Source organism: Pinus tabuliformis, chromosome 1_2 (genome assembly GCF_031772625.1).
Source record: "Pinus tabuliformis cultivar Carrire ecotype Pingquan chromosome 1_2, CPIR1, whole genome shotgun sequence".
NCBI lineage: Eukaryota > Viridiplantae > Streptophyta > Pinopsida > Pinales > Pinaceae > Pinus > Pinus tabuliformis.
Genome location: NC_142298.1, coordinates 294069993 through 294084333, shown reverse-complemented (window position 1 = coordinate 294084333; position 14341 = coordinate 294069993). Strand labels below are relative to the sequence as shown.

General features: G+C 37.8%; 1 pseudogene; it reads right to left on the bottom strand.

Moving 5' to 3' along the window:
* Positions 1-3151: 3151 nt before the first annotated feature.
* On the bottom strand, positions 3152-3784 carry LOC149205499 (beta-amylase 1, chloroplastic pseudogene; annotated as a pseudogene).
* Between the last annotated feature and the right edge of the window lie 10557 nt (positions 3785-14341).

Sequence of the window (14341 nt, the reverse complement as noted above, 5' to 3'; positions counted from 1 at the left end):
GCCGGAAACTGCTGAAACTGAGGATGCAACTGCAGAAGTAAAGATTGACTTGCATGGCTTAGAAGATCTCCTCTTTGGAACTGCACTGTAGGTTCATCTGAACCTCCTTTGAAAGCTGCAACTTTTGGTGGTGGAATGAAGTCAATCCGACGAACGGTTTGCAAGATATCGACTGCCCTAGTTTGAAGCCGGAAACTATTGAATTTGAAGCTGCAACTGCAGAAGTAAAGATTGACTTGCGTGGCCTAGAAGATCTCCTCTTTGGAGCTATTCTGTAGGTTCATCTAAACCTCCTTTGAAAGCTGCAACTTTTGGTGGTGGAATGAAGTCAATCCGATGAACGGTTTGCAAGATATCGACTGCCCTAGTTTGAAGCCGGAAACTGCTGAAACTGAAGCGGCAACTGCAGAAGTAAATATTGACTTACGTGGCCTAGAAGATCTCCTCTTTGGAACTGCGCTGTAGGTTCATCTGAACCTCCTTTGAAAGCCGCAACTTTTGGTGGTGGAATGAAGTCAATCCGACGAACGGTTTGCAAGATATCGATTGCCCTAGTTTGAAGCCGGAAACTGCTGAAACTGAAGCTGCAACTGCAGAAGTAAAGATTGACTTGTGTGGCCTAGAAGATCTCCTCATCTAAACTGCTCTGTAGGTTCATCTAAACCTCCTCTGCAAGCCGAAACTTTTGGTGGTGGAATGAAGTCAATCCGACTGTCGGTTTATGAGATATGGTCTGCCCTAGTTTGATAATGAAGCCGCTAATGCTGATGCTACTGATCTAGGGTTTGCTACTGCTGATATGAATCAGATTTATTGTACTATTTCTCTCTACTGAATTAATGAAGATAAAAGAAGATTTGATCAAAGGGTTTCCCCACACATTGTGGGGTTTGTCCCTGGCTAGCCACCACATCTTGTGTCTCTTGTCTTGGCTTGTTTTCTGTTGATTGTTTAATGTTCTATCTGCACTTTACTTTATGTACATGTGATTGCTAATCGGTGGAATATAATAAGAAAAAGAAGTAAACTGTTATAAGCATAGAACGTACCATAAATTAACAAGTTGGAAGTCATGTTAATGTAACAAAACTTGATGAGACTAAGTTGGCATAACCAATAAAATCTTGTATTCATGTTAATGTAACAAAAACTAATTATACTGAGTTGGAATAGCCATTACAAGCCTATATTTGCACAATAACACATGTAGGAGTAGGACAGGTGAAATAACACATTAGTTTAATTCCAACAATAAATATGTTTTACATTCATATTTTGCCTTCTTCAAAAAAGGTAAGATTTAGGGTTAATTGTGCAAGAGTACAACAATGTCTTGGACCAATGGGATTGCAGCATAGACAAATGAGTTTGTATCTCTGTGTTCTTTCTCCCATTAATTTGAGGCCCCTCCTTATGCAATTTTTCTAACAAATGAGACAAATAACCTCCAATTTTGAAGCTGGAACAAATGTTGGTTCATTCTCAAATAATTGAATGCACACATGGGTTCCACTGTGGTGTTATGACAATCTTCTGGTAGTGGGAGATTGGAATTCCTAACGATATGTTCGTATGCATCTTGATCAAATATTGGAATATCATTCTCCCAAGAAAGAGGGGGAGCATCGGATCTGGTTCCATAAAGCCAATGTATTCTAGCCACTTTGTTAGAAAGCTTGACACTGGTGCCACGAAAAATGGCTTCGACTACTGTTAGGAAATTTCTCTCTCCATTACCAGGATGTATACCAGAATACCACTCAAGGAAAAACTCACCATAAGAAGTATTACAACCACCATATCTTCTAAAAAGTGGTGTGTCCTCAAGCCAATTGTTGTAGTGGCCTGTGTCACTTGGGCCCCCATTACCCCATTCCTTCTTGCCAACAACTTGAGCTACAACGTTAAGATTAGAGACCATATACTACAATACAAGGATATCCAAAATAGTTAATAAGGGACATTGACCCCAACAACTTTAAAAACTTATATAGTAACTATACACATGTAGATGCATAAAAAATATGTGATGCAGCTATGCTCTGTAGAAAGTAATTGAAAATAATTGTCTATACCTTATCATAACACTGAAATGCTCCAATCCTCGGGAATCTCCACGTACCATTACTCTCAGGATAAGATGGATACCTCATCTCTCCTATAGGACCCATTCCCACTTGAATTTCTTGTATTATCATGGAAAAATCACATGCATGTTAAACGTATTTTTACCAGAGATTACAATAACCAGATTACTTTGACATACAACCAAGAGAATTCTCACAGGTCAAAACAACTCCCAAATTGATATATAGAAGGGTTTAGGGTCAATGATATTTGAAGAAAAACAAAGCATTGTGATAAAAACTTGTATTAATATAGATTAGGGAAATTAGACATATGAAGACTAAATGGATATCTAAGACTTGTAGCATGTATCATAGTCTAGGCTTATTCATAAAACTTGGACACGGGTTAAAACATTTTCAACTTAAGTGTACTGTATTTATGTAAATGCAAATAGGACAAGAACAAGATAAAGAATGAAGTAGATAGAGCAGAAAATTTTCATATCAACACTGGAGGCTTTTACCCTACTGTACAAATACACAACAATCTATATTGGTTTGTTCAAACTGAAGAAACGCATGGGTTTTGGTCCTTTCCAATGTCGGGATGTTGTGCTCCTTTTTTGAAGTTTTCAAGTTTGAACAAATATGGGGAAATAATTAAATGCTTGGATTAAGCTTGAATAAAATGAATTCCATACATAGTAATTTATTAAATTAATCACAATAAATTGTTCTTCAATTGCAATGATACAAATTCTTCTTCAATTGCAATGACAATGTTGAAACACATCTTCAAATAAATGTATGTTAATGTGATAAAGGCTAATTATACTGAGTTGGAAGTCATGTTAATGCAACAAAGCCTTATGATAGTGAGTTTGCGTAGCCATTAAAAGCATGTATTCATGTTAATGTAACAAAAACTAATTATACTGAGTTTGCATAGCCATTACAAGCATGTATTTGCACAAGATCACATGGAGGAGAAGGATAGGTGGAATAACACATTTGTTTAATTCCAACAATAAATATGTTTTACACTCATATTTTGCCTACTTCAAAAAAGGTAAGATTTAGGCTTAATTATGTAAGAGTGTAGCAGCCTCTTGGACCAATGGGACTGTAACATAGATAAATGAGTCTGTGTCTCTGTGTTCATGTTCCCATGAATTTGAGGCCCCTCCTTGTGCAATTTTTCTAAAAAATGAGACAAATAACCTCCAACTTTCAAGGTGGAACAAATGTTGGTTCTTTCTCAAATAAGTGAATGCACACATGGTTTCCACTGTTGTGTTATGACCATCTTCTCATAGTCAGAGATTGTCATTCCTAACGATATGATCGTATGCATCTTGATCAAATCTTGGAAGAGAATTCTCCCTAGCAAGAGGGCCCTCATCTTCCTAAGTTGCAAGGATGACTTGTTTGATCAGTTTCTTTGGGGAGCATTGTGCATCTCCTAGTTGTTCCCAATACTTCATTTCAATGCAAGTAAAATTGAAAATCACCCCATGTCTCACAAGCATGGAATCTATTGGACGATACCCATCTCTGAATCAGGTATTATAATATCTAGCAGTGAGCTCAGGAGCATGGGATTTGGTTCCATAATGCCAATGTATTACAACCACTTTTCCAGAAATCTTGGCACCGGTGCCATGAAAAATGGCTTTAGTTTTTGTCAGGATTCTCTCTCCATGATCAAGAAGCATACCAGAATTCCACTCAAGGAAAAAATCACCATAAGGAGTATTCCAGGAACCATATCTTCTCAAAAATGGTGTGTCCTCGGGCCAGTTGTTTTAGTGGCATGCGTCACTTGGGCCCCCATTACCCCATTCCTTCTTGTGAGATGATTCAGCTACAAATTTAAGATTAGAGACCATATACTGCAATACAAGGATATCCAAACTAGTTAATAAGGGACATTGACCCCAGCAGCTTTAAAACTTATATAGTAGGTATACACATGTAGATATATAAAAAAGGTAAGATGCATCTATGCTCTGTAGAAAGTAATTTAAAAAAAAATTATATACCTTATCATAACACTAAAATGCTCCAATTCCCGGGAATATCCACGTACCATTACTCTCAAGATAATATGGATACCTCATCTCTCCTGCATGACCCATTTCCACTTGAATTTCCTGTATTATCATGGACAAATCACGCCCATGTTAGACGATTTTTTAGCATAGATGCAAATCATGAACTTACTTTGACATACAACCAAGAGAATTCTCACAGGTGAAAAAAACTCCCAGATAGATATATAGAAGGGTTTAGGGCCAATGATATTTGAAGAAAAACAAAGCATCATGATAAAAAGTTGGATTAATATAGATTAGGGAAATTTGACATATGAAGACTGAATGCATATGTAAGGCTTGAAGCATGCATGACAGTCTAGGCTTATTCACAAAAGTTGGACACATGTTAAAACATTTTTAGCTGAAGTGTATTGCATTTATGTAAATGCAAATAGGACAAGAACAAGATAAAGAATGCAGTAGATAAAGCAGAATATTTTCATATCAACACTGAAGGCTTTTACCCTGCAATACAAATACAGAACAATCTACAATTGTTTGTTCAAACTGAAGAAACACCTCATGTTATTCTCAGAACTAGATATATATCTATATATATCTATATCTATATATATATATATATATATATAAACGAGGTCAAAGATATTTATGTCTTAGCAATTGGACCAAAATCTGTATTAATACATAGAAAAATAAGTCCTGATCATTAAGGCTGGGGCCAAAACATATTATAGTCAAATAGAGCTCCTCCTTGGCATATTCTTCATCATTGTTCTTCCTGGAGATCTGAACCCTCATCCTCCTGGGCACACTCTTGATGCCCCTGCTCCATACAACTTATTAAGTTTCACATCAAGCCTCACATTAGTGGTTCCCATAGCCTTTTGGTCAAATTTCCTAATCTCCTTTACGGTCTTTAGATCCACTTTCTTTAAAGTGCAACCATGGAGGCACTTGTGAATATTGATGGTATACTCCTTAGTCATTACCTCAACCCTGCATCGCTTGCCCTTCACCACCATTTTGCCATCTGCTTGCCTTTGCTTCCTCTTCTCCGCTTCGAGTCTTCTCTCGCCTCCTCTACTAAACCCTAAAATCTACAGAGAAGCATAATAGATGGTCTAAGTTTCAGTTATAATGGGAGCTTTGATCCAATGGTTCCAAACATTTTAATCATCTAACATCAGATCAAACGAGTAATAGTAAGACAGATAAGATAAGGGAGGAGTTGATTTCAAAGTGGAACGCCTTATGGTGTGAAAATTTTGATACCTTCTGGAAAGAGGAGAAGATACAATTTTTATTAACCATAAGCCTTCTGTGTGTTATTAAGTCATTTTGTTTTATGTCTATTTTATTTTAAATAGCTAGCTTAATAAATTCTGAAATTCAAACATATTCTAAACTTCAAACACATTTTAAATTGTTGGCTTAATACATTCTAAACATCAAGCACATTCTTTGGGCCCCATTCCTCATTCTGGTGAACAAGGTCATCATCATTCCAATAAGTAGTTGTAAATATATGCAATGATAACAAGCATTCTACCGAATCACCTCTAACATTTTTATTTGACAATTTATTTATCATCTTTTTATTGATTTTTTATTTTTTTACTTGAAATAAAAGTATAGGAAATGTGGGTTGATGATAAACTAGGTAAATGATAGGATTTATTATACATGTGCTCAGAAACAACTAACAACAATATCAAAGTTTATTTATGTATTCTTATTGAATTCTTTATTTTCTTTTACTTGAAATGAAAGCTCATGAAGACTCGGGGGGAGAAGGGGAGAGCGGAAGACCAGAGTTGAGGGTTTCTGCGTAGGATTTTCTCCATGGACAGATGCGGAGGAGGGAGCTCCACTCCATCCTACAAAGAGGTAGTGGCCAACAAGGGCAAGAAACATCCAAAATCAGGCAGAGGTAACTCTAAGGAAGGAAGAAAAACAGGGAAGAGGAATCAGAAAGTAACAAAGCAAAGGAGAACGATGGCACAAAGGACAAGGAGGAAAATGACAAAAAACAAAGAACAAAAGACATGAAACAAAAGGGACCGTGCAAGCCCAAAGCTGAAATCACTCCTAGAGTAATCTTAAATGACCCAGTGTTGCAGGCATACAGGGAGCACATGCAGTCTTATGCAATCATATGCAAATTCATGGGACTATGGACCACTAAAAAGGCTTTACAAACATGGATCAGATACCACTGGAAGCCTAAAGGAAGCATTGATCTTCATCTAGGATCCAAGGGATTCTTCACTGTGGTGTTTGCAAATATTGAAGAAAAAGACAGAGTGTTTGAAGGCGGGCCCTACTTCTATGCAGTAGCAGGGCTCTATATGCGGCCGTGGATAATGAACTTAATTCCAGAGAAGGAAACCTTTACCTCAGTCCCGGTTTGGGTAAGACTCTATTCTCTACCTCTGGATTATTGGCAAATAGAATCACTAACAGCCATAGGCAATAAATTAGGAAGGTATGTCAAAACTTCTGAAGCCACAAGAAGGGGAAAATATACCTCCTTTGCTAGGATTTGTGTAGAGATGGATCTATCTGGAGCACTTCCGGACGAGGTCATATTGGAGGTTTATGATGAGGAATGGGTGCAGACAGTTGACTATGAGCATATTCCATTTAGATGTCGTAAATGTCATGAACACGGGCACCTTCTAAGAGACTGCCCTCTCAGTAAAGTAGAGAACAAAAGCAAACCTAACACAATGAAAGAAATAGATAGCTTTCACAAAGTAGCTCACAAAGGTAAAAGTGGCAAAAAAGGGCCAAAACAACACCTAAGTGGAGGTCAAAAGGTGAGGCCGAATCAGTTCCATGTTCTTGAAGAGGAGGAAGAAACAATAGTTGAAGATCAAGTAATGAAGGATGGTTATGATAAGCAGGAGAAGGAAGAAGAACATGATGAGGAACAGGTAAATGAAAAACAAAAAGGGATCATGATGAGTGAATCATAGATGGATATGGATCAGGAAATGACCTGGAGTGAGATGGAAATGGAGGACAATGAGTTACAAGAGATTCTGGACAGGGAAAACCTAGATCTAGAAGGGTTCTTGAGTAAGGGAACAATTGGTGGGGTAGAATCTCTACCACAAGAAGAATGCAATTGAATAAAACAGTTATTCTTATGGAAAACTCAGGAAAAGGGCTTGGCAGAGGAAAACAAAATTGAAAGACAGGGCAACCAAGGAGTGAAAACAGTAAAAACAACTCCAGGATTAGCTCCAAGAAACCCAAGAAAAAAAAGAGGCAGAAAAAAGCAGAACGAGCTACTAATGGAATGTGGCAAGCTCATGATAGACTCAGGTAAGATGAAAGATCTAACCAGTTACTCCTTTACCAATCTGTAATTATGAAGTTTACAACTTGGAACATCAGAGGTCTAGGCAGCAAGAGAAAACAGAGAATGTTGAATAACAGAATGAAACAGGCAGCTCCGGATATAATTTTTGTCCAAGAAACGAAATGCTCTGTCCAAAAGTTAAGGCAAATCCATAGTAAGTGGCTCAGCAGATATGAATTTATAGAAGTCAAAGCAGAAAATACAGCAGGGGGTATCCTCACCCTCTGGAATCCCCAAAAAATAGGAATAATTGATGCGGAGGCATCAAGGAATTATTTATCAGTTGTTATACAGCCTGTAGGAGATAGGGACACTTATCTAGTAACGAATGTTTATGGCCCTCAAAGGTTATATGAAAAAATCAGGTTTATTGATTCCTTGGTGGACCTCTGGAACAGATATGTAGGGCTACCGTGGGTTATAGGAGGAGACTTCAACATGATTAGATCTCTCTCGAAGAAAAAAGGGGGTACAAGAGCACTAAACAAAGATTCCTCAACTTTCCAAATCTTTTCAGAAAACATGAAGCTGGTGGACATTGAGACAAACAATGGTCTATGTACATGGAACAACAAAAGAGGAGGGGATTCCCAGGTAGCTTCCAAGCTAGACAGATTCATGATCTCTGAGGAGCTCATGCTTCTGGACAAGGAAATAATAGTAGGTATTCTTCCTTTTGGAGGCTCAGATCACTGGCCAATCCAAATGGAGATCAAGGGCATTGGTACCCCAAGAAACAAACTGTTTAGGTTTGAAAATATATGGCTTTCACACCTTGAATTCATCAGCAATATTGAAAATGGTGGATTGAAGACCTGCAGATTCAGGGATCGACTATGTTCATGCTACATAAAAGATTAAAACACATCAAGCTGAAGCTAAAGGATTGGAACAACAAGGAATTTGGCAATATTTTCACAAGTAAGAAAACTGTGGAAAACAAAATCCTAGAGTTCAATCAAGCTTTGATCAAGGATGGCTTTGATAAAGACAAAAATGATCTAGCAGAGAAATATCACCAAGAATGGGAAATGTTGTCTAAACAAGAAGAAATTTTTTGGAAACAAAAAACTAGGGTTCTATGGCTAAAAGAAGGAGAACGTAATACTAAATTTTTCCATAGATCTACCATCGCAAACAGAACTCACAACAGAATCTCTTCGATCAAGGACAAGGATGGCCAAATTCATCAATCCCATGAGGAGATTGAAGTAGTGTTAGTAAAGCACTTTCGTGACATTGCCAAGGAAAACTTTTCAGGAAGAGAACCTTTCATTAAGGACTTAATTAAACATATCCCTAAATTGGTATCCAGAGAGGATAATTGTAATCTCACTAAACCTGTAACTGAAAAGGAGGTCAGTGAGGTCTTCAAGGAAATGAAAAATAGCAAGGCACCAGTTCCGGATGGATTCAATGTTGATTTCTTCAAAGCCTGTTGGAATATCATAAAAAGGGATATTGTAGCAATGGTAGAAGATTACAGGCGGAACAAGACCATTTTGAAAGCTCTCAATACCTCCTTTATTGCCCTTATTCCAAAACAGGATAATGCTCAAACGCTAGAGAGATATAGGCCCATCGCTTTATGCAATGTGGTCTACAAGATAATTTCCAAGGTTGTGGCTAACAGACTCAAACCCCTGCTGCCCATGCTTGTCTCGGGGGAACAAACTGGGTATGTAGAAGGCAGAAAAATTCTGGACAATATAATTCAAGCTCATGAGGTGGTTCACTCGTTAACAAGCAACAAGAGAGCGGGTATGATCATGCAACTAGACATAGCCAAAGCTTATGACAAAGTGAATTGGATATACATCAAAAAATTTCTCACAGCATTTGGTTTTGATCATAATTGGGTCAGATGGGTCATGGCCCTAGTGACTACATCCAGCTTTTCAATTTTAGTGAATGGCTCTCCTTCTGAACTTTTTCTCCCTTCCAGGGGACTTAGACAGGGAGATCTGCTCTCTCCTTTTCTCTTCATCCTCATGATGGAAGGGCTGGGACGATCCATTAAGCATGCAAGAGTAATGGGAAGAATTCAAGGACTCCAACTTTCGGAGAATGGGCAAGTTCTGGCTCATTAATAGTTTGCTGATGACACCATGTTACAGGGAATTCCCACAGTTAAAGAAGCACTTGCTTACAAACAAATTTTGAATGACTTCGCTAAGGCTACAGGTATGGAAGTCAATCTTTCCAAATCAAAAATATTTTTCTTTAACACTCATATTGCCATCCAGAGAAATGTCTCCAGAATTTTAGGCTTTCAAAGAGAATCCCTTCCCTCTAAGTATTTGGGAGTTCCTCTTACAGCTAAACCCCGACACAAGAGCATATGGGATCCGTTAACAACTAAAATGCAAGACAAGGTCAGGAAATGGACAATCAGATCTTTAAATTTAGCTGGTAGACTAGTTCTTACTAAAGCAGTACTCCAAGCTATCCCAATCTTTATGCTATCAGCCCTCCCAGCTCCAATAGGAGTCTTGCAACAATTTAGGAATATTCAACGAGATTTTCTTTGGGGCAAAGAGGAAAGAAGGAAAATATGGGCTTTAGTCTCTTGGGAAAAGATCTATAAACCCAAGAACCAAGGAGGCCTTGGTCTGGATAATCTAGAGATTCTCAGTAAGGCTCTAGGAGCCAAACTTTGGTGGAGGTGGGTTAAGGATCCTATAGCTCAATGGGCAAGCATCTGGAAGGAAAAATATGGCAATGCCTGGTCGTCTTCTGATATCATACATGTGACAAGAATAGTGAAAGGCTCTCCCATATGGAACAAGGCCTGGGAGAATAGAGGAGTGGTTCAAAAAAACAGTTTATGGGAAATTAGAGAAGGAGATCTGGCACTTTTCTGGGAGGAAAAATGGCAACAAGAACCTAATCTACTGAAGGAATAATTTTTGGGCCTCAAGCATGAAACATAAAAACAAGGATTAGTAAAGGTGAAATGCTTTTGGGAGAACTCACATAATGTAGGAAAGTGGAGAACATGGAAAAAAATAGAGGGCAGAGAGGACAGAACCCTCAACAGTAAAGAAGAGTCCCTTAAGAGGATGTTGGATCAGAGGATGATTTTAGTAACTGAAGGGCAGGACCAACTGAGATGGGGTAACAACAAAGAGGGAAACTTTAATATCAAGGAAGCTAAAGGTATTCTCCTTGATCTGGAACCCCAAGCTCCAAATAAAACTTGGCAGAAGCTATGGAGGCACAAAGGCTGGATGAAAATCAAACTCTTCATGTGGTTAGTTCACCACAGGAAAATTTTAACCTGGGACAACCTTAAAAAAAGGGGTATGCTGGGACCCTCCAGATGCCAACTCTGTGAGGCCCAAGAGGAGACTATGGAACATCTTCTCAACAGCTGCATTTTCACCGCCAGGATATGGGATTTTTTTACCAACATCTTCAATCAGTCTGATAGAGACAAAGAAAGTATTACTAACACTCTAAACAACTAGAGGAATAATTTTTCGGATAATGAAGTTCTCAATTCTGCCTGGGATCTCTTGCCAAGTTTCATTATATGGAATGTGTGGAAAGAAAGAAACAAAAGAATATTCAAAGAGGTAAAGACTGCCTCTCTTCGCCTGGTGGAGCTGATCTTAAAACAACTTAAGGAGACAGTTGGTACCACAGTAAGGGATCTTCCCAAAAATCCTCCCTCAGTAGAAGAGTTAAGAATTCTCCAGTAGTTAGGCATGCAGGGGCTTATTCCACAAGGTCTAGATAGGAAAATAAGCATGAGAGAAAAGGTGGAGGAGTTCTGGTATCCTCCCCCTGAAGGTTTTTTAAAGTACAACATCGATGGAGCTTCTAAAGGCAACCCGAGGGAGGCTGGCTTTGGGGGAGTTCTTAGGGATGATACAAGTAGCATAATCTCCCTCTTCCATGGACACCTAGGAAAAGCTACCAACAACATGGCAGAACTAATGGCATTAGAACAATGCTGAGAATTTTTTATACAGAACAATGGCCAGAATGTCATAATAGAAGCGGATTCAGAGTTAGTCATCAACGCAGCCAAGCGAATCAGTAATGGAACAGGGCCGAAAAAGGTTACAAAACACTGGAGGTTAACTCGGGTTCTCCATAAAATTCAAGTACATCTACAGGAACTACGTACTCTCAGATTCATTCATGTGCGGAGAAAGGCCAACAAATTGGCAGACATTCTAGCCAACCAAGGTGTCAGCTACAAGGATAACGCAATTTTAAGGGGGTGGAATGCAATGGCGCAGAGCAACCTGAGAAAACTCTGTCATAACCAGGCAGAGGAGGACAAAGAAGTGTATAGGAGAAAAATGAAAGAATCCAACTCGTAATGGACAGAAGTCAGAGGGTTTCACAATGTTGGACAGAGAGGTTTATGATGGAAGGTGAGCCAGGGTTGGCCTTAACAGTCAAGCTGACCACAATCTGAAATATTCTCAGTGACGGGCGACAGAGTTTCTCAGCCCGAAGGAATATCACAGATAACAAGCAAAAGAAGTAGTTTAAGCAACAACATCACCCAATTTTTCAGTGGCAGAAGTCAAAACCACTAACGGAGGGGTTTTGGAGCGATCACACTGCTTTCAGGACAAAGGTGGTTTCATAAATTTAGCAGCGATGCCATACAGAGCATGATACGTGGAGGGCCCGGTCCAAAAACCACACTCATCGCTATCTAAAGTTCGACGACTTCAGGCGCGTGATATTCGGCTCAGCCGTTTAATGGAGAAAAGCAGATCAACGCTCTAGATCGAGCGAGTAGGTTGTTGGGGCCCGTGGGCTTATCTTCTTACTGCTTCATGGCACGAGGGATATCTTGGCCGTTAGATCAAAGAAAAGATCGAATGGCAGCAATGGAAAGATAGGAAGGGATTGTACATGTGGTTACACATGGGGAGGGCTCATAGAACCTGAGATGCCTAATGAATTAACATAGTTGTTATCAAATTGGGTTGGGCAGGTAAGTTTTGGGAAATGGAGGGATAGGCTTTAGATGAGCATTTTCCTTTTTTCCGGTGACCATATAGAGTGATAAAGTATGTACATATTGTAATTTTTGTTTGATTTAATGATAAGAAGGCACATCTCTTGCTTTAGCAAAAAAAAAAAGAAAGCTCATGAAATGTGGGTGGATGGTAAATTAGTTAAATGGTCGACCCTCATTATGGTCCTTGCCCCAACTAAATCATTGTTGAACACGTGATCAACAACAATTAGCAACGATATAAAAGAACTTCATATCTAGCTCTAAACCACTTGACCTAACCCTTGATTATGGTCCTCACCCCAATTGAATTTTTGTTGAACATGTGATCAACAACAATTAGCAACAATATCAAAGAACTTCATATATAGCTCTAGACCACTTGAACTAACCCTTGGGGTTTATATATCATTAATGATATTTATAATTATATAATATATCATTTAATTAATCAATTTTTAATTTCTATAATTTCTTGTGGGAAAATCTATCATAACTTTGTTTCCAAATCAGCAACTAGAATGACCATCCTTAGCTGCTATACATGAATGCAACTTGGCTCATCAATATTATTCAAGGAAAACTAGGCCAATGGTCCATAAGGAGGCATGGTTTCACTCTTGTCAAATGCTTTTGTGTATTGACCCGTTAACCTAATTTACCTTTGTTTATTTATATATTCTTATTGTTTTTTATTTTTTTACTTGAAATGAAAGCTCCGGAAATGTGAGTGGATGGTAAACTAGGTAAATGGTCATTATGGTCCTCGACTCAACTGAATCGTTGTTGAACATGTGATCAACAATTAGCACCAATGTCAATAACTTCATATCTAGCTCTAGACCACTTGAACTAACCTTTGGGGCTTAACGAGAATATTATCGTTGGCTACTATCCATGAATGCATATTAGCTCATCACTATTATTCAAGTAAACCATGCCTTACCAGAGAGAGGCTTTCACTCCTGTCAAATACTTTTGGGTCTTGGGTTGTTAACCTATTTTACTTTTGTTTAATTTAATTAATTTAAATACATTTAAAAAATCTTGATAGCTTTTGGAAAGAGGAGAAGATACAATATTTATTAACCATAAGTCTTCCTTGTGTTATTAAGTCAATTTTTTAATGTTTATTTTGTTTTAAATAGTTGGTTTAATAAATTCTGAACTTCAAACATATTCTAAACTTCAAACACATTTTAAATTGTTGGCTTAATAAATTCTAAATTTCAAACACATTCTTTGGGTCCAACTCCTCATTTGGGCAAACAACGTCATCATGGTTATTAGATGATGTTAAATTAATTTCATTCCAATAAGTAGATGCAAATTTATATAGTGATAACAAGCATTCTGCCCAATCACCTCTAAGCATTCTAATTGACAATTTATTTATATATTCTTATTGATTTTTTATCTTTTTACTTGAAATAAAAGTATAGGAAATGTGGGTGGATAAATTAGGTAAGTAGTGGACTTTATTATGGGGTTTTGTCCCAAGGGGATCTTCCAACATGTGATCAGTAACAACTAGCAATGAGAATGACCATTGTTGGCTATTATCCGTGAATGTAGGTTGACTCATCACTAGAATTACCGACTAGTGGTCCATAAGGAGATATGCTTTCAATCCTGTCAAATACTTTGGGGTCTTGGACCATTAACCTATTTTACTTTTGTTTAATTTAATTAATTTAAATGCACTTTAAAAATCTTGATGGGTTTTGGAAAGAGGAGAAGATACAATCTTTATTAACCATAAGTCTTCCTTGTATTATTAAGCCATTTTATTTTATGTTTATTTTATTTTAAATAGTTGGCTTAATAAATTTTAGCATTTAAATTTAAATATAACATTTAA